General features: G+C 37.1%; 1 long non-coding RNA gene across 1 annotated transcript; it reads right to left on the bottom strand.

The window, feature by feature from the left end:
- Window positions 1-16336: 16336 nt before the first annotated feature.
- LOC132684618 (uncharacterized) lies at window positions 16337-18764 on the bottom strand. The gene is made up of 3 exons (XR_009612750.1): window positions 18664-18764; window positions 17770-17960; window positions 16337-16520 (listed from the first exon to the last, which is right to left on the bottom strand). It is a non-coding gene; the product is annotated as an uncharacterized LOC132684618 (long non-coding RNA).
- Between the last annotated feature and the right edge of the window lie 2001 nt (window positions 18765-20765).

Below are 20765 nucleotides of genomic sequence, written 5' to 3'. Positions count from 1 at the left end.
ATTACAAAATAGGTTGTTAGAGTCGATAAAAAAGTAAGATACAACTTCATGCTGCTTGTAGTAAACATACATCAAATATATAGATGCAAATAGACTAAAACTAAAAGGACAGAATATTGTGCTGATACTCATCAATATAAGTTGCAGTGCTATCTTTATATCAAATTAGATTTCAAAGAAAATACTTTTATCAGAGGTAACAAAATCATTTCATAATGAGAAAAAGGTCAGTTCATCAAGAGGGTATAATATTCCTAAATGTTTATGCATCTAATAATAGAGCTTCAGAATACATGAAACAAAAAATAGGTAAAACTGCAAGGAGACATAGACAAATTCACAATCATTCACAATCAGTTGAAGATTGCAATACCATTATTTCAGTAACTAATAGGTCAACAAGACAGAAAATCAGTAAGAATATAGTGGATAGAAAATCAGCAAGAATATAACAACATGATCAATTAAGTTAAAGATGTAACAATACCATCAACCAAGTTGACCAAATTGACTTTTATAGAATATGCCACCCAATAACAGAAGAATACAATTTAAAAAAAATTTAAATGGACTTTTCCAAAGTTGATCATATTCTGGGTTATAAAATAAATTTCAATGGAGTTAAAAGGATTAAAATCATGCAAGTGTATTCTCTCACACCAGTGGAATTAAATTAGAAATCATTAACAGAAAGATATCTGGGCAAACTCCAAATATTTGAAACTAAATTACATAATTGTAGATAACACTTGGGACAAAGAAGAAATCAAAAGTAAATTAGAAAGTATTTCAAACTGAATGAGAATGAAAACTCAGTGTATAAAAATTTGTAAGATACTACTAAAGCCATACTTAGGGAAAATTTATGGAAACAAATATCTGTAATAAAAGAAAAGAGTCAAGTTAGTTAACTCATTTTCCACATTAAGAACCTAGAAAAGAGAACAATTAAGCTCAAAATTAGTTGAAGAAAGGAAATAATAAAGATGGGAATGCAAATCAAGGAAATCTGAAAGCGTAAACACAATAGAGAAAATGCATAAACCATCAGCTGGTTCTTTGAGAAGACCAATTGAAAAATCTCTAACCTGACTGATCCTGAAAAAAAGAATACACAAACTATCCATTTCAGGATGAGAGAGGTGATACCACTAGAGATCCTGTAGAAATGAAAAGGATTTTAAGGGAATACTATGGATAACTTTGTCAATAAATTTAACAACTTAGAAAAAAGGAACAAGTTCCTTGTGTGATGCAAAATGAGCTCTCTCAGAAACAGATAACCTGGATTGCTCTCCATCTATGAAAGAAATTAAATTGTAGCTTTTTAAAAAAAATTAACTTTATTCATTTTTTAGAGAAAGAAAAAGAGAGAACAGCAGAGGAGGGGCAGAGACAGAGGGAGACAGATAATCTGAAGCAAGCTTCACATTGACAACATAGAGCCTGATGCAGGGTTTGAACTCATGAACCATGAGGTCGTTACCTGAGCCAAAGTGGTATGCTTAACCAACTGAGCCATCCAGGCATCCCTAAAATTATAGCTTTTAAGTTTTCCTACAAAAAGAACTCCCCTTCCAGATAGCTTCACTGGTGAATTCTATCAAGCACAATAATGGAAAAAAACACCAGCATTGCAAAACTCATACAGAAGAAAGAAGGGAATATTTCCCACTCATTTTGTGAATCCAGGAATTACCTGGACACAAAATCAGCCAATGACACTGTAAGAACACTGCAAACCAATATTCCTCATAAATGAGAATGAGAAATTCTAAAGAATATTTTTGCAATTTGAATCCATCAATATAGAAATCCATCAATATACTTCATGACCATTAGAATTTACACAAGAAATGCAAAATTTGTTTAACATTTGAAAAATAAATCAATATATTAATTATAACAAAAAACTAAAAAAGAAAAATCATGTGATCATCTCAATAGAAAAAGCATTCAAAAAATTATTCATTCTTGAAAAAAAACTCACCAAATAGGGTATAAAGGAACTTATTCAAATTGATGAGGGTATATTGAAAACCTACAGATAACATGATACTACACGGTGAAAGCATAGATGCTTTATCCCTAAGATCTAGTATAAAATGAGGATGTCCCTTACTAATCTACTTCTATTCAGTATTCTACCGGAAGTTCTAGATAGCAATAAGTTCAGAAAAATAAAACGTATTCAAATGGAAAAGAAATAGGTAAAATTATCTTTATTCACAGATGACATGATCATCTCTGTAGCAAATCTGAGGGAATTTTCAAAACAAAAGATTTCCAGAGCTAATGGGTGAGTTTACCAATGAAGCATCATAAAAGATTAACATGAAATGGAATATGAAGTACTTAGAGATGAATTTGAGGAAAGAGTGAAAGTATCATGCAATGGAAATTACAAACTATTTCCGGGAAAAACTGGGAAATATAAAGTGTTCATGATTCAGAAGATTTATTACTATTATTAAAGTTTCAAATCTCCCCAAATTAATCTACATACTCAACAATTTCTTTTTTTTAAATTTTTATTTATTTTTGACAGAGAGAGAGACAGAGCATGAGCAGGGGAGGGGCAGAGAGAGAGGGACACACAGAATCCGAAGCAGGCTCCAGCCTCTGAGCTGTCAGTACAGAGCCCGATGCGGGGCTCAAACTCACAGACAGCGAGATCATGACCAGAGCCGAAGGTGGATGCTCAACCGACTGAGCCACCCAGGCGCCCCCAAAACAATTTCAGCCCAAATCCCATTGTTCACAGCCAAATAATGGCAAGAGTCCAAATGTCCATTGACTGATGAATGGATGGAGCTAGAGTGTATTATGCTAAGTGAAGTAAGTCAGTCAGAAAAAGGCAAATACCATACGATTTCACTCATACATGGAATTTAAGAAACAAAACAGATGAACACAGTGGGACAAAGAGAGAGGGAGAGGCAAATCATTAAGCAGACTTTTAAAACAATGTTTAGTTACTTTTGAGAGAGAGAACATGAGCCCAGGGGACGGGCAAATAGAGAGGGGGACAGAGGATCCCAAGGAGGCTCTGTGCTGACAGTAGTGAACCTGATGCGGGGCTCAAAGTCACAAACTGTGAGAACATGACATGAGCTGAAGTAGGATGCTTGATCAACTGAGCCACCCAGGCATCCCAAGGTGACTCTTAACTATAGAGAGTAAACTGGGGGTTACTGGAGGAGAGGTGGGTGGGGGATGGGGGAAATAGGTGATGGGGATTAAGGAGGACACTTGTAACGAGCACCAGGTGATGTACGGAAGTGTTGAACCACTGAATTCTACTCCTGACACTATTACATTGTTTGAAAACTAACTGGAATTTAAGTAAAAACTTGTGGGATGCCTGGGTGGCTCAGTCGTTCAGTGTCCAACACTTGACTTCAGCTCAGGTCATGATCTCACAGTTCATGAGAGTCTCTCTCTCCCTCTCTGCTCCTCCCCATTCTCTCTCCCTCTCTGTCTCTCCCTCATAACAAATAAACATCCAAAAAAATAAATAAAAGCTTGAAGGAAAAAAAATCCCATTGTTAGGTACTAGGAAACGCAAATTAAAAATATGGATTGTACCAAACGCTATCCAGGATGTGAAGCAGCTGGAACCCCCTTGCACTCAGTGAAACAGTGTCATCACTTTGAAAACTGGCAGTTTCTTAAAAAGTTGAATGCATCCTTACCATATGATCCATCCGTCCCACTCCTGAGAGCTTGTGCTTCAAGACGTGTATGTAATGTTATAACTGCTTTGTTGTTAATAGTCAAAACCAAAACAACCCAAATGTCCCGCAAGGGGTGAGTGGATGGCTGAACTGTGGTATAGCATAGTATCAAATCCTATTCAGCAGTAAACACAAGGGAGCTTCTGCTACATGCTCCAACACGGAAGGGTCTCAAAACATTTGCGTGAAGTGAGAGAAGGCAATATGTTTTAGAAAGCGTGTAGTGTACGGTTACCTTTTTGTAAACTTCTGGGATATGCAAACTAATATTTAGGGACTGACAGCAGACCAGTGGCTGCTTGGGGATAATGAGGACAAGCAGGGGTGGGTGGAGAGTTACTAGGAGCAAGACGAAATTTGCAGTGGTAATGGATGTTTAATATGTTGGTTGTGGTCATGGTTTCATGGTGTTTGCACATGTTGAAGCTCATCACATTGTATACACTAAAGTGTGATTAATTGTATGTGAATTATTTAAATCAACACAACTATTTTATTAATAAAATAATCTTCGGGGTGGAAAGTAATTATGCTGAAAAATCTGAAGTAAGCCATTGCCTTCTACATGCCATTCTTGCACAAGGGGCCATGCTGATCTCTGAATCGATACAATTTTTAGTATATGTACAGCTGAAGTGAGCACAAGCCTTTGCTTTTTAAAGACATTACAATATGTCTGTTTGTAAACCTTCCTATAATTATAGATGCATAAAAAATGAGAAAGCTATTCTATTAAGGGCCTGAATTTCTGCTAATACTGCATTGGAGGTACAAATACAGTATTTAATAATGAAGTAAAGTAGAGGTGAAAACAGAGGTTGGGGATGCAAGGCATGCTAATTCAAAATATAGTTTTGACATTTAGTTGAGATAAGTATCTTTCCTTCTGCATTTGTACCGAATTGAAAATTGACGAGGACATTGGTGAGGACACCCAAAGACATTTATGGGAGTTGAAATCTAAAAGTAAAGAGGCAAAGTATCAGTGATTTATGAACATAGTCTGTTTCAGGAAAAGGAAAGTGAATTTTAAAAATCTCAAGCATATACCTTGGTAAATAATTTCTAAGTATAAAATTGACTCCATGAGCTAAAAATTGGCCAAAAAGAAGCATAAAACTCATATTTAGGAAAAGCTATAAGGACAATCAGTCCCTTTGTTGTAAGTAAAACTTTATTCCTTTTCATGCATTCACTTTTATTTGACTTGATGTGTTTTGAAAAATCCTTATAAATGGATTTTCATCCAACGTCATTTCAATCACTTCCTTCAGGAATCTGTTTCTTAAGTTTACAGTTTTTGATGTCAATAGAATCATGATTTTAAATTTGGTTCTTAATTTTATATACTCAACCATACCTCATCCACTGACGAGATTTTAAAAATATTTTTTAATGTTTATTTATTTTTGAGAGATGGAGCGAGCAGGGAAGGGGCAGAGAGAGAGAGGGAGAGAGAGAGAATCCCAAGCAGGCTCTGCCCTATCAGCCTGACACACAGAGCCCCACACAGGGCTCAAACTCACAAACTGTGAGATCCTGACTTGAGCCAAGACAAGAGTCGGATGCTTCACCAACTGAGCCCCCAGATGACCCTTATCCACTGATGCTTTTGGACATGCTTTGGCATTTACACTTTTCTGATGTCATCTACTCAGAGGAACCACATTGTCTATGCTCCCAAAAGCATGAACTTCTCCCTGTGGCTACCTTCCTTTGGGCTATTTCTCTGTTAACGCACAGCCTAACTTATGTGGTGTGTGTGTGTGTGTGTGTGTGTGTGTGTGTGTGTGTGTGTGTGTTTTCTCTCCCTCTCTCATGGTGAAATTAAATGTGGTAAATGTCAAACACTAAGTTGATTTCTTGTTGGTAGCTTAATAAAAATATTTAGTAGGGAAAAGATAGGAAGAGTAATAAAAATGAGCTTGATTCCTCTGCCAGTCAGTATCTGCAGCTTGCTTTTTACCGCTAATGGGCTGCATTTTGAATGGTCTTCATTTTTACTGACTCTCCATATTACCCTTGAGAAACAAACCATCACCATTTCTTTATATTAATCAACAGGTCTTCTGTCTTCTAAGACTTTCTGCAATGCATATAGAGACCAAGATCGCATCCAAAGCAAGTTGTATTTGCTTCCTAAGTGACAAGATAACTACTCCGTGGTGAGTCTGCTGTGTGTTAAGAACAGATCTGGGTGGTAGCTTAGGGGCAAGGATGAGGAAGGACATGGCAACAGGTGGTCAGTAAAATACGTAGTTATTCATTAGTCTCCCACAAAATGTCAGCCAATACGCATCTGAAATGAAGTCAAATATTACTCAGGAGTGTGGTGTCATCATAATGGAGTGAGGGCTAGACCAGTAGGTCTTTTCTGAAGTGATCTTTGTGCAGTGTTCCCAGGAGCTGGAGGCAGACCCAGGAGCATAGGGCCAGGGACAGTTGAAAGCTGTCTGGGAGATCCCGCTTCAGGCTCACAGTCTACACTGGGACATGAAACAAGCTTGAGTGTCAGTATAATTAAGTTTCACTTTCTCAGTACATTGTGTTAGATAAAACTATGTCTTATGTAACTGTTCTTTTCCTCGTGTTACAGAAGTAGATTCTGAGTGAAAGTGCTTTCAATCTAACCATGTGACCAACAGCCAATGAGCTAAACTAAATTTACTCCTAAGTTGTGACCAATGAGGAGGCTGTAGAGACCACGGATATGTGCTACATAAATGAACTGACTTGCCAGACTAGCTCATGAACTAGTCTAGGTGGAAAAATTTCTTCCATCTGACTCACTGGCATGGTCCATAAGAAAGTACTAAGATTTTTCATAAATTGTGCTCTAATATGTTTTGAAGGGATTCCACCATACCTCATTAGTTTATTTGGATGTTCTGAACATTTCTCGGGAGGGAAGTGGTTTCTGTTTCAACCAAAGTCAAGAAATTGCTACAACTATACACTTAATCATGGTTTTAAAATCTATTTTTACTTAGTGTAACAAGCTCTTCCAGTCTGGAAGAGCTGTGGTCACTTCTAAATGAACAAAGGGCATTTGGCATTTTTATCAGTTATTTCAGACATCACTAAAGGATTGACTTGATCTCTGTGACTTTGGGTCTACTTTGTCATCTGCTCTTACTTCTGTGCTATTCTGACCCAATAAACCACAGCGGTTGCAGCTTTGCATCCTCTGCGAGGTTGGGCCGGTGAGAGCTCAGTGTTCTCTTCTCTGAGACCAGATGAGAATGTGAGTTCACAGGGTAGTCAGGAAGGATAACAATGGGGAAATGTGTGTAAAGCACTGCTCTTATCTTCTCATCTCTTAAGTTGGATGCTGATTTGCCAAATATGATTTCTTGGATAGCTCTTCCTTAAACTTTCAACTGACCTGTATCTGTGTATTTGTGGTTCTTTGGCACTGGCTTCATTGACTTCCATACAGCCATTCTATAAACAAGGTAAAACCTACAATGTTTGGGTAACGTTTGGAATAGAAAATTTTCTACTTGTCCCGTTACTTTTCCTAGGATTAATTTAGTCATTAAAGGATAATTTACTTTGAGTGGTGTATTCCAGAGTCTTCTGGATAAAGGGCTAGAACTCGAGAACAGGGCATTCTTTTTTGTTCCACATGTATTCCAACTAATGAAGTGGTGGAGAGATCAGTGCCTTCTCACTATGTAAAATCAAGGACCAATGTTAGTGAATGATCCTTCCAATCCTCAGGATTCAAATACACATGAGTACCTTTTTTTTTTTTCCTGAGAGATATCTCTGGCTTACCTGACTTGGTTAGTTTTATAGGCTTCATGGTTTCTTATCATTAGTCCTTCCTTTTCCTTTCCTTTATCAATATCCAACATAACGTCAACAAAATTTAGATGCAAACTATTTGTGCACTCATGAGATAATGTGTTGATCAATTGAAAGGGAGGGATATTAGTACCTGCATTTGGTACCAATGTACATATTAAGAGTTTGTGGAATTATATTTCAGATTGCTATCTAGTATATTTAAGAGTAAACTGTATGTGAGGCAATGATTCTTTTGAAACAAGAAAGTAGGGATTATTTGGTTATCTCATTTCTGACAGAAGATTTGCCTGATAGCCCATCATACTGTACAGTAACACAATCTGATGATTCAAAATGAGCATTTGAACCTTTTAACATTCCCTCAAATGAATATCTATATACACACACACACACACACATACATACATATATGTATGTGTGTGTGTGTGTGTGTGTGTGTGTGTATTTTTTTTCATTTGAGGGAATGTTAAAAGGTTCAAATGCTCATATATATATATATATATATATATATATATATATATGTGTGTGTGTGTGTGTGTGTGTGTGTGTGTACACACACACACACATATATATATATGATAGATTAGAGAAAATGAAAGTGAGTGTCTCTGTTCAACATGATCTTGGTAGCTGTCTCATTCCCGGCTTACAGAAGGACATCTCTTAGCTGGGTTAATGACTACACGTCTCACTCATGTGCCAATCATTCTCACAGAAGGCTGTGCACTTGTCACCCCTTCTTACCAATATGTACCTTCCTACATCACCTTCCTCACTGGGGAGACAGATTGTCTTGGAAGAAACTAGGTGATCAAGCTTAGAAAGTAAACAAAATACAAATTCTAGTTCAGGATTAAGTAAGTTAATTAATGATAGACACAATAGGCATTTGTTAAATACGTTGAATAAAATAAAAGTGACATTAATATTTTCATATTTTTTCAGAATCAAATTAACCCCTTTGTATTACTAGATATTTCAGGGATAAAGCTTAGGTGTAAATAATGCCCTGCAAGTCCCTGAAGCTTAGGAGCACTGGTGAAAAAAGGAAAGGTCTTTCCTTCCCATAATGATAAAAATATAATAAAACATATAATACTTATATACCACCTTCTATATGCTAAGAATTTTTCTTAAGCGTTACTTTATGTAAGAACCTTGTGAGGAAGGTAGGATCATCTCCAAAGTACAGATGAGAAACTGAAGCACAAAGAAATTGAGAAACTCATACAGATGATAAGTGGAAGAACTTCTCCAAAGTTTGTATCTTAATATTAACATTTATTCCAAATAAAATTATTTGCAGTATATGTGGGAGTATCCTTTATGAAATTAATATACATATTTTCTTTTATTCATTCAAGAAATTCTAAACATTCACCATGTACCAGAAATTGTATCAAGTCTTGAAGCTGCAATGCTAAACAAGATAGATATAGTTTGTGTCTTCACATAGTTCATAATGTAGTTGAAAAAATTTAAAATTTGAGCCCCTACTTAGATATACACCACCTCCAGATATGGTCTCTGATGATCATTAATGGCCATTTTTAGGGAGCAGTGTTGAAGGGCATCTCTTTTCTCCCTATCCAATCTCACTTTCTCCTCAAGACTTTGACCTAATATTTAGACTATTCCAATATTTCTTCCTTTGCATTTACTTATTGTAAATTTCAGTTATCTGATACCTCCTTGTATCATGTCAACATTGTCTAATATTGTTATCTGAAAGCTTTATGCATAAAGCTGTAGCTTTGTTGGAGGTAAGGATGATATTTTATGCTTCTTCACTGTTCTCTCTCCACGTATCAGAATAAATACTAGAAATTTAATTAGGTTGTGGTGATGGTGACATCTCAAGTTAGTGACGCAGTGCCTTCTCTATTTTGGACTGAAGTGAATTAAGTTATAATTATTTTTGCAATGGGAATCTTCTTAATGTGATTATTGCAACAGTGTCAATGAAAGAAAAATCTAGTTAACAAAGTTTAATTTATTATTATGATCATCACCCAACATGTATTAATATGCCTTTTTTTGAGAGATAAAGAGAGAGCATGAGCAGGGGAGGGACTGAGGGAGAGAGAATCCTTAGCAGGCTCCACACCCAGCACAGAGACCAACACGGGGCTCGATCCCACAACCCTGGGTCATGACCTGAGCAGAAACCGAGTCAGACGTTCAAATGACTGACCCACCCCGGCACCCCAACATGCTTTTTAAGAAAAGCAAATATACAGATTTAAAGCCACGGTTCTCACGGTTCTCATATTAATTAAATTGTGGAGATATTTTCTAGTATAATTTGGCTATTAGGATTTAGGGTATAAATTAAGCATTTGCATTCCAATAAGGCCACAAATGTCCTTTCCTGTACACAAAGGGACAGATAAGACAATAAAGTAAGACACAAGAAAATCCTTGCAATGAAACATGTACTTGAGAAACTAAAAATGTGCGTGTCATGAAAGGCACTATGATGTTGAAGGTTCCAACTAAGTACCCTCTGCCCAATTGGTCCACCTGTTATTTTGCATCTTTTAAAAGTAATTGGTGATATATATTCTATTTATTTTTATGCTGGATTATGTGACCAGAAGGCAGACGAGCAGGGGGCCTTGGTCATCATGTCCGTGATTGCTTGGGATCTTGGACTCCATCTCCGTGCTGCCCACCTTGTTCAATTTACTGCTGAGGGACCGACCAACTGTGAGTATCTGGTTTGACTGCAGACCTGCTCAATGCCTTGGGGGCGGACCCCATGCCAGTCTTAATAAAAAGCACACTGCTTCTGGGGCTCATGTTAGAGTAGCCATAAATTGACAAAAGGAACCTTGTGCTGCAAACAGACCATATATATTCTATATCTGAATAGATTCACATGTGAATCTATTTAGATACCTAATATTGAGGCATTACTCACTGACACCCTAATTCATAATTGAGGCCCTTCATAAAGAAGTTTCACCCACTGATGAGTAGTGTGGAGAAAAGAGTGAGAGACACACAAAAAGGATCCACAACTTTTTACAATAAGAAACATCCATGTTAGACTAGAACAAAAGCATATTTTACAACTCATATTTTGAGCTTTTATCAAAATCTCATTTTATGTTATTTATAGTTTATTGTATGTATTTGTACTGAAGTCAACCTTTGCTCTTAATCCCTAGCACCTGTTTCCCCCATTCTCTCACCCACCTCCCCTCTGGTGGCCACCAATTTGTTCTCTGTATTTAAGAGTCTGTTTTTCTGTCTCCTTTTCTTTGTTTGTCCATTTGTTTTGTTTCTTAAATTCCACATAGAAGTAAAATTATGTGGCATTTGTCTTTCTCTGACAGACTTATTTCACTTAGCATTCACTTAGCATTATACCCTCTAGAGCCTAGATCCATCCATATTGTTTCAGTTGGCAATATTTTATTCTTTTTTATGGCTATACACGCACACACACAAAATAAGATATATATGTATACACACACACACACACATGGCATAGTCAGGTTTTTTTTGTTTTAGTATTTAATTTTTTTTTTTACATTTATTTATTTTTCATAGAGAGAGACAGAGCACAAGTGGGGAAGGGGCAGAGAGAGAAGGAGACACAAAATCCAAAGCAGGCTCTAGGCTCTGAGCTGTCAGCACAGAGCCCATGACAGGGCTTCAACTCACAAACCGTGAGATCATGACCTGAGCCAAAGTTGGACTGACTGAGCCACAAAGGTGCCCCCTTTTTAAATATTTTTTATATTTTCAGTTTGTTCATTTATTTTGAGAGAGAGAGAGAGCATGGGTAGGGGAGGGGCAGAGAGAGAGAGAGAGAGAGAGAATCCCAAGCAGGCTCCACACTGTCAGCACAGAGCCCAACACTGGGCTCTAACTCATGAACCGAAAGATCATGACCTGAGCTGAAACCAAGAGTTGGATGCTTAACTGACTGAGCCATCCAGGCCTCCTGGTTTCAGGTTTTCTTTCTTTCTTTATTTTTTTGTATATGTCTGTTTGTGTTTTGTTATCTTCTATATCTATCGGGATTATATGGCTACAAGTGACTGAAAACATAAAATATCCAGGGCTAAACAATACAGAAATGCCTTTCAGTTTTATGTATATAAAATGTTATAGTAAGAAATTTCATATTGGTGCAAAGAATGCATAATCATTAGGTATCCTCTTCTATGCTGAAAGTCACACATGATTTTTCTGCTCACCTTTTTTGGCCAGCCCTTAGGCACATTTGCTCACCTAGCTGTAAAGAACAGCCATATAACCCTACCTAATGGGGGGTGGAAGGGATATGTTTTGTTGTTGTTGTTGTTGTTGTTGTTGTTGTTTGTTTGTTTGAATGGCCCAATGCTAAGCTACAATATGTTTTTGTTTTTGCTTTTTGTTTTTGGGTTTTTTTCTACACAAAGAGGGAGAACGGATATTTGGAGATAAATCAGTCTCTGACACATAAAGTTTTGGCACTCTGGACTTTCCCAGTGACATGTGGACCTCACTCATTATTCATGTGAAATCCCACAACATACAGTAGTCAAAGAAGAAAGAAAAGCCAGATAGAGAACTATTACTTTAAGAAAGCTTAGCCCTACTTTGCTTTGCTAGCTTTATACTTCTATGGCTGATGAAAGAAAAAAAAAATCAATGGAAATATTAAGGTTTCTGTGTATTAGTCTTGTGTTGTTGAACTTCATATAGTTGTAATATAAGGTACTCCTATAAAAAAACTAAATAACCATTCTGTCCACACATTAAAAAAGCCTGGGGGTGCTTGGGTGGCTCAGTTAGTTAAGTGTCCAACTTCGGCTCAGGTCATGATCTCGCAGTTTGTGAGTTTGAGCCCCGCATGTGGCTTTGTGCTGACAACTCAAAGCCTGGAACTTGCTTCAGATTCTCTCTGTCTGTTCCTCTCCCACTTGAACTCTGTCTCTCTCTCTCTCTCTGTGTCAAAAGTAAACATTAAAAAAAAAAATTTAAATCCTGTATCAAGTGCTTGAGTGATAAACTTGAAAACTAAGCTAAAATTTGATTTTGAGAAAGAAACATGCAACCTCAAAATTTTAGGAAAAAAGTAGTTCTCTTTTTAAAGTAAGTTACACAGAAGACAATTTGTGGCAAATGCATGTAAAATTGTCTACCCTACTGGACCTCCTTCAACACTGACATCCATTTTGCCAAGAAAAAGGTCCTAATGAGGTAGAGAATAATTAATCACAAACTACATTAATATGAACTAAATGTCTATACTTTCTAAAAAATTAACTGAGGAAGTGAGGAAAATATTAATGTAATATATAATGCAAATGTGACTTCCTGTCTTTGGAAATTTAAGACATTATAGTCTGTTACAAAAGGGAAATGGGTGATGGGATTTTAAAAGCTAGAGAATAAATCGGCAGCCTTGTAATTTTCTGAGGGTACTAGTCAAGCAGCAGCAATTATTTTAAAAGATTATTGTGACACGTGTGGAGTCTGGGGGTACTTAGGATTTAACTGTCTGTCAATAGACACCCCATCTGTCACATGTGAAGATGCTCTCTCCATCCAGCCTCAGCAGTGGTAATGTCTGCATTACCCAGCCCTTCTGGGCTTCCCAGCCCCACAAGGGCACGCAAACTGAGGGGCATTCAGGGGTTAGCCACAGGTGTCAACACCCCTTGAGAGATGAAGAGAGAGGGTCTCCCAAATCTTGAGCGCCTGAGGGGGGGCTCAGTCGGTTAAGCATCTGACTCTTGATTTCAGCTCGGGTCATGATCTCATGGTTCATGAGATTGAGCCCCGAGTTGGGTTCTGCGCTCACAGGTCCGAGCCTGCTTGGGATTCTCTCTCTGCCCCTCTTTCACTTGTGGTCTCCCCCAAACACATTCTCTTTCTCAAAATAAATAAATAAACTTTTTTTTTTTTTTTAAAGAGAGGATCTCTAAACCTTATCTGTGAAAACACATTTTCTCAAGGCTGGACAACTTTTAGGTGGATTAGTCAACTGCCCAGAAACTGTAAAAACTCTTATTTTACAGATTTAGAAAAAAATGAAAGTGAGGATCATAGTTCTAGTGGTTTGAGGATACCACAAATCAAGGCATCACAGCGATACAGTATTTCCATACTTGAAGTCATAGCCTAAATTTCACTTTCAATTTTCCCCATGTGCTATGTATGATAAATGCAATAATATTGAAAACCACAAATGCTTATTCTCCTTTTCAGATGGGAAATTAGGATCCAGTGATTTTCCAAACTGGGAAATTAGAAAATTCTGCTTTGAATCCAGATCTGTCTGACATATAGACTCATATAAATTTTTTAAATTAAAGATTTTAGATTAGAGGACACGTTTGAAGATTCCTTAACAGTGAAAAGATTTAGGGGCACCTGGGTGGCTCAGTTGGTTAAATGTCCAACTTTGGCTCAGGTCATGATCTCACGGCTAGTGAGTTTGAGCCCTGCATCAGGCTCTGTGCTGACAGCTCAGAGCCTAGAGCCTGCTTCGGTTTCTGTCTGTCTGTCTGTCTGTCTCTCTCTGCTCCTCCCCTGCGTGTGCTCTCTTTCTCTCTCTCAAAAATAAATAAACAGTAAAAAAATTAAAAAAAAAACAGTGAAAAGATTTAGACCTGGGAACATGACTTAGGTCTCAATAACGACAAGATACCTTCTGAAGAGATGAAATTTTATCTCATTATATTTTCCCTAATTGATTTATTTCCACTTATATTTTATCCTCAAGAAACTAGCTCATGGTCTTATTGTTTCATAGGCTGGATCATTATCCAAGTACACATGGTTTTCTTGAAGCTAAATCCATGTGGTCTATTTATATTTTAGTGAAGAGTAGAGATTCTATATTGTGGGGGAATTTCTGAGCCCCTGGATCACAATAAATAAAAGACTACAAACTACTCTGGGATGATCCATTCAGGATCAACAAAGACATTGGCTTCTTGCACCTGAATATAGTCATCAACCCCAGTCTTGTTTGTTACTCTTAAATAAGACACATGGTATTTCCCTGGGACTGGGCTTCCAGACCATTTGGGGGGCTTTTAAAGTCATGAATGATACTCCTATCATAGATGAAAAAGCTGGAAGCAATCAGATTTGTATCCAAATGTAGCAGATAAAGAACTTGAGATTATAGAAGTCTGTTAACTCTGCTTGGTCACCATATTTCATGCCAGGATCATAAGGGCTTCTGAATGATTCAGGTTTTGCTTCTATGTTGGAAGAGTTTCATGGCTTCTGCCCTGTGATGACTTGTAACTTGAAACAAAGTAAGGTCTAAGGCTTGTAGAGATGAATAAAAAATCAGCATGCTCTTAAACTCTTGGTACTTCTGAGTGCCTGGCGATGGACTCACACTTAATGATGTAGGAAAAAGCTATTCTATTTATTTTACGAATCTCCGGTATTGCCTGTGTGCAAGAGGTAGTATGGTGGAGTGGAAAAAGTATAGCATCCAAACTATGCCAATCCTGATTGGAGCCCTGGCTGTGGAATTTGGAGGCCATATGGTCTTAGGGCAGTCATGTGACCATTCCAAGACAATTTTCTAAATCACAAATTTCCCACAATAATAACAAATACATGCATAGGGCTGTTGTGAGGGTCTAAGAAAAAATCAGAAGAGGCTGCTTTATAAATTGAAAGGAATTGTTTAAAGGTGAGCCATCTCAGCACTGGGTGGCTCGGTTGGTTAAGTACTTGACTCTTGGTTTCAGGTCAGGTCATGATCTCACAATTTGTTAGTCCAAGCCTGGCATCGGGCTCTGTGCTGACAGTGCAGAGCCTGCTTGGGATTCTGTCTTTCTGCCCCCCCGCCCCCCGCTCTCTCTCTCTTTGTCTCTCTCTCTCTGTCTTCTCTCTCAAAATAAATAAACTGAAAACAAAATTAAAAAGTAAAATAAAGGCTAGCTGTCTCAAAGCCTTTTTCTAAAAGGGAGTAACAGTATAAATCCAAAAAGAAAATATATTAGTGTCTGTAATTAGTAACCTTTGTTTTTCTTTTTTTTTTGTTGTTTTTTTGTTTTTTGTTTTTTACAAATGATACTGGTAAAATCAAGGTTAACCAAGGGAAAATCTTGTGACAGTTTGTAGTACTAAGTGACATAGAAGGTAACTGTGTTGTGTACAGATTGAGGAAAGTCTACAAATATTAATTTTTGTTTATTCTCAGCATATTTAACAATAATGAAAGTTTATAGAAATAAATTCCATACATATAAATCCTCCTTCACAACTGTAAAAAGAAATTCTTGTATACTTCTTGAGGCAGTCTTGTGGGTTAATATAATGGAGTAAAAAATAATGTGATTTTGCTATCCTATAGTTAAAATTTTATTTTTGTCTATTTAGCGCTATAACATACACGAACTGATGGATTTATTGTCAGAAGGTTTGGTGTGTGTGACTGGTATTTTCTGACAAAATATGGGATACACAACATACATGTTTTCTTCAGAGGATGCTGGAACAGTAGAGGCACCCAGGGCTGCTGAGAGGGGGAGGCACGCTTTGTTCCTGGCAGCGGAAATTGTCGTCTATCCAAAAGACAATGTTTCCTTCCCACTGGGAAAGAATATCCTACATATTATGGTGTCAAAATGAGGATTCTAAGAAATCTGTGTTGAAGTTCCAGAAGTTGCTATCATTGTCAAGTCCTGAAAGCTACATGCTTTTCTACTACAAAGGTCAAACTGAAGCTAATATCCAAATTCCTCAGAAAAATAGAAATGTTTATTAACAAAGAAACGTCCAGACTTGACATTTAAGAAATTTCAATGGATGAAATATGAGATGGGTCTTTGCAGCAACCTTCCTTACTTCTTATTTCTGCAACATACTCTTTTCCTCTAAAATAACAATTCCCGAGGTCTGTCATGGGCAATGATGTCACTGAGGCAGGAGTGCTGATCTGCAAAGGCTGCTGTGTGAACAAGCTCCAAGCTCAGGAGCACAGGGATGAACTGGTCTCTGCATAGTACAGTAACAAATGTGACACATAACATCAGTTTTGTTATGAAGCAGAAAATTACATAAGCCTGTCTTAATTATTAAAATGACAAAATGATTACAATTCTGTTGGTAATATTTTAATGTTGCTAATGTAATTTAAAATATTTACAAATTATTACAAGGTATTTCTTGGACAATACTCAGCAGTGGAGCCAGTTAGTAGTAATACCAACAGCTGACTCATGTTGAACTCAAACTATATGCCAAACTCGGTCCTGAGTGCTTTATTGGCTTAATCTATAATTGTCATATAAAATATGTTAAGGCTTTGCAGAGCATGGTTGGCTCAGTCAAGTAGGTGTCTGACTCTTGATTTTGGCCCAGGTCGTGATCTCACGGTCCATGAGTTCAAGCCCCACATTGGGCTTTACGCTGACAGCTCAGAGCCTGGAGCATGCTTCAGATTCATTCTCTCTCTCTCTCTCTCTCTCTCTCTGCCACATCCCTGCTCTCTCTCTCTCTCTCTCTGTCTCTCTCCCTCCCTCTCTCTCTTTCAAAACAAATAAAAACTTTAAAATAAAGATATGTTGAGGCTTTGAGAAAGTAGGTCATTTGCTTATGATTATTAATTCAGTAAGTATTGTTCTGGGACTCATAATGATCAAATTCCCAAAGCCACATTCTTGATGATTACACTGGATTTCCACCTTCCCACTGCTCACTTTCTGTTTGGGTTTCATAAGCAACATGATGTGTAGAGGAATATAAAGAAAGCATTGAAGATATAGTCACAAATACTGGGTACTATTTGTAAATGTGAACAGGATCAGAAGCATTTTATGTAGGAATAAGGCTATTTAAATAATGTTTCAAAGCTATCCTGCGGGGTTTTTTTTCCTTGATTTTCTCCCAAACCAGTGTGGTCAAAAGAAGGCTAAGTTGGCAGAGTATACAATTTAGTTGTTCAATTAGAAGCTGCTTATGCAGCAAGGGCGTTAAGCACGGGCAAAGCATCTTGACAACCCCTGGGAAGGATCAGGGAGTTGTCAAGGCTTAATCCCTGGTAATTTCCTTCCCACAGTGGCCACACCTGAAACCAAAGCTGGGCAATGCTTTTGGCTTAGGCCATTGCACTGTCTCCCACCCAGTTCCCCTGTTAGATTTGCACACGCTTTTCTTTCATGAGGAAAATTCATTCCCTGTGGCTCCCATTCACCCTTACCCTGAACACCAGTGAAGGTTCTGTCCAAGCCCCATACTTCCTTACCAGCTCAGACTAGTGCTTTTTCTGTCTCAGTTCTTATTAATGAAGAACGTGCCATCATGCCTCTAATTGACATTCTTGTATTGTTTTTATTTCTTAAAAAGAGAAAAAACATCCCGCAAGCTCAGGGACAAAGTCAAGGGCATTGTCTTCATCCTGTATCTTGGAACAGACTTTATACACTCCCAGACATACTGTATGGTAAAATGAAGACTTGTTAATTGGTGCACTTTTACCAATTGTGCTCATTCATCTGTTTATTTTAAAAATAGACTCCAATATAGCTTCTCCACTCTCCACCCCCATGTGACATAGGTGTTAACTCCCTTGTGACCTCTCAAGATCTAATTTAAACCAAAGATTGTAGTAGCATGAAAAGCTGAGGTATTTTGTATTAAGAAATGTCTTTTAAATGGATACAGTGTGAACCTTATATTCTTTCCTATTTTCTCTCGCTAAATGTGCCATTAGTATATACTTGTGTATTGGGATGACCCCTGTTCCCTGCATTTTTACTACACAAACAGTTCATAATATTTTGTTTATAAATTGCCATTCCCCAGGAAGAAGTGGTGCATTTTAAGTGAAAAGCTCTTAGAGATCGTCTTCTTGAGGAAAATTATTTCCCCTTTTTCAAGTAGGAAATGTAAGAAGTCTTATATTATCATAATTCTCCACATTCCATCTACGTTAAACGTTTGCATTTTTCTTGTCTCAACGTATACAAGGACTGTGACTTTTCGAGACACTCAGATCTGCTCAGCTGAAAAGTCTTGTTACTCATGACTCAATACTCATGAAGAAATAAATAGCACTCAGATTTGTACTGTGGTTGACAGAGCAGCTCCACTTTCGTTTCCTGGACATCGTTTTGGAAAACACGTTTCTTTCACTTACTGTAAACCTCTTATGAGTCCTGTACTATCATAGGATCTGGGCCACAACGATTCGCATTCAGAGGGTCCCTGACCCGCAGGACCTGCATTTTAGGGGGACATATAGACAATTAATGACAATGATAAAAATATAATAAATCCCTGCACTTTCTATGGCACAATTCTGAAATAAAAAAAACTCCTGAAAACCTAAAGTTTTGTCATAACTCCTCTGGAGTCTCCTGATCTGAATTAACAAAATACTGTGTATAATCTTTGTTCATCACAATTAGAGTCAATATTCATATCTTTATTTACAGAAATATCAACGGGCTTGATCTGGGGTCACTGTTCCAGGTCCTGTGGGGAGCAGAATGGAAGTAGAATATATATACACTGTATTGCTTTTCTAAACCTAGAAAACATCTGAATTCTCAGAGATATTTGGCTGTGGGTTTCAGGTAAGTGACTGCCCTGTATAATGTGGGTGGTGATAAATCATGAATGAAATTAAGGAGGGAAAGTGATAGGAAAGGCTTTCCTTTCTTGAATTTTAGTCCATTGGCTCATTGTTGCATTACAGCTCTCTGGTGTCTTTAAAATACGATTTATTTTTGTTCTGTGTTTGTTCCGCGGGGAAACTTTGGCCCTACTGCACCTGCTGCCTCTTACCCCAAAGCAGAGTCCTGATACACGCGTCTTTTGAACTACAGATGCAGAAAAGTTAAATATCCTCAAATCTAACCACTGGGCTCTGGCAACCATCTCTACTTGCATAGATCTGTCTGTTTTAGAACCTATACCCAGAAGGGTCTTGGCTCCTGGGACTATTGACTTCATCTCTCCCATTAGCATCTGGCATTACCACCTCACTCTCATGAGGAAAGACAGGGATGGCGGGATGTACCTAATTTCTTTCTGACGCCTGTGGTATTATTTCTGTTAGCTTCTCAGCAGGAGTCAGATGAGTTGTGGCAGGTCTTCTGGGCAATGTGGCTATAGCTGTTTCCTTCTCTCTACTCGTGACTGAATAATGTCATGTTGCATATTTTTATTTTATCATTTTACGTTTGTTAAGTATTTTTCTTAAGTTTCTTCTGAAGCTGGTTTCATTCTAAAATTCTCTTGTACACATTTGAGTTGAAATATATGTGGAATATCAGCTAATTGACCTTGATAATTTAAACTCCTTGAGCTTTTTAAAAAAATCATCTTTAATTGAGAATGATTAAAGAAACTTGCCTCTCAGTATCACTTCATTGTTGTTGCTGTTATCCTAATTTTTTAATGATTTCTACTCACTAGATTGTTTTGAATATCAAATGTACTGATGGATATAAAAATTATATGCATATACAGTACTAATTTCTGTTCAATGTTATTTATGGTTCCTGTGACTAGAATAAATAGGTGACATCTATAAATATCCCAAAAGAGAATTAAACCAAGGGATAATGACTACAGAATAAAAATATCCATTTATCAATTTTAGGAAAGAATGGCTTATAATAGAATACATGTGAAATATATGAAGCTTAAAAATTGGAAAAATGTCAGATTTGATGTTAGGAAATGAAGGTTATGAGATCAGAAAACTTATCAAAATTAGCATGGCATAAAATACAAAAAAATGAACAAAATTTTTAGGATTTTGCACATGCTTGTACTTCTGCTTTGGTGACAAAAGGAACTTAATTGTAACACGTAATCAGAGGACACAGAAAGGTTTTTTTCGCTCTTACCTGGTGCAATCAGCTTAATAACAAAGCTTTGAAATGGCATATATCAAAGCATTTATATTTAAAAAAAAACCCAAATTTAAAGTAGTGTCTGGAATAAAGTATCTGTTATGATTTATTTATAGTTGAAATTTGCATTTTTGCAAATCATATTTGTTATTTCAGACAAAATAAACTTAAAAGTCAGATTTACTCTAGATTGCTTTTCTACCTAGTTTTAAAGTATACATTAGACAGGTTGGTAATAAAATATTCAAAAGTGGTTTTAACTACTTGTTTTCAGTTGTGATAATAACAAAGTGTCCTTTTCCTTGCCTCTAGCAAGTCCAGAAGCAAAAATCATTTTTAACACCCAGATGGCATATTTTTAACATTCACTGAAAGC

The sequence above is a fragment of the Panthera onca genome, chromosome D2, assembly GCF_046562875.1.
Source record: "Panthera onca isolate mPanOnc1 chromosome D2, mPanOnc1 haplotype 2, whole genome shotgun sequence".
NCBI lineage: Eukaryota > Metazoa > Chordata > Mammalia > Carnivora > Felidae > Panthera > Panthera onca.
The sequence above is the reverse complement of the archived record's forward strand: the minus strand, read 5'-3'. Positions and strand labels throughout refer to the sequence as shown.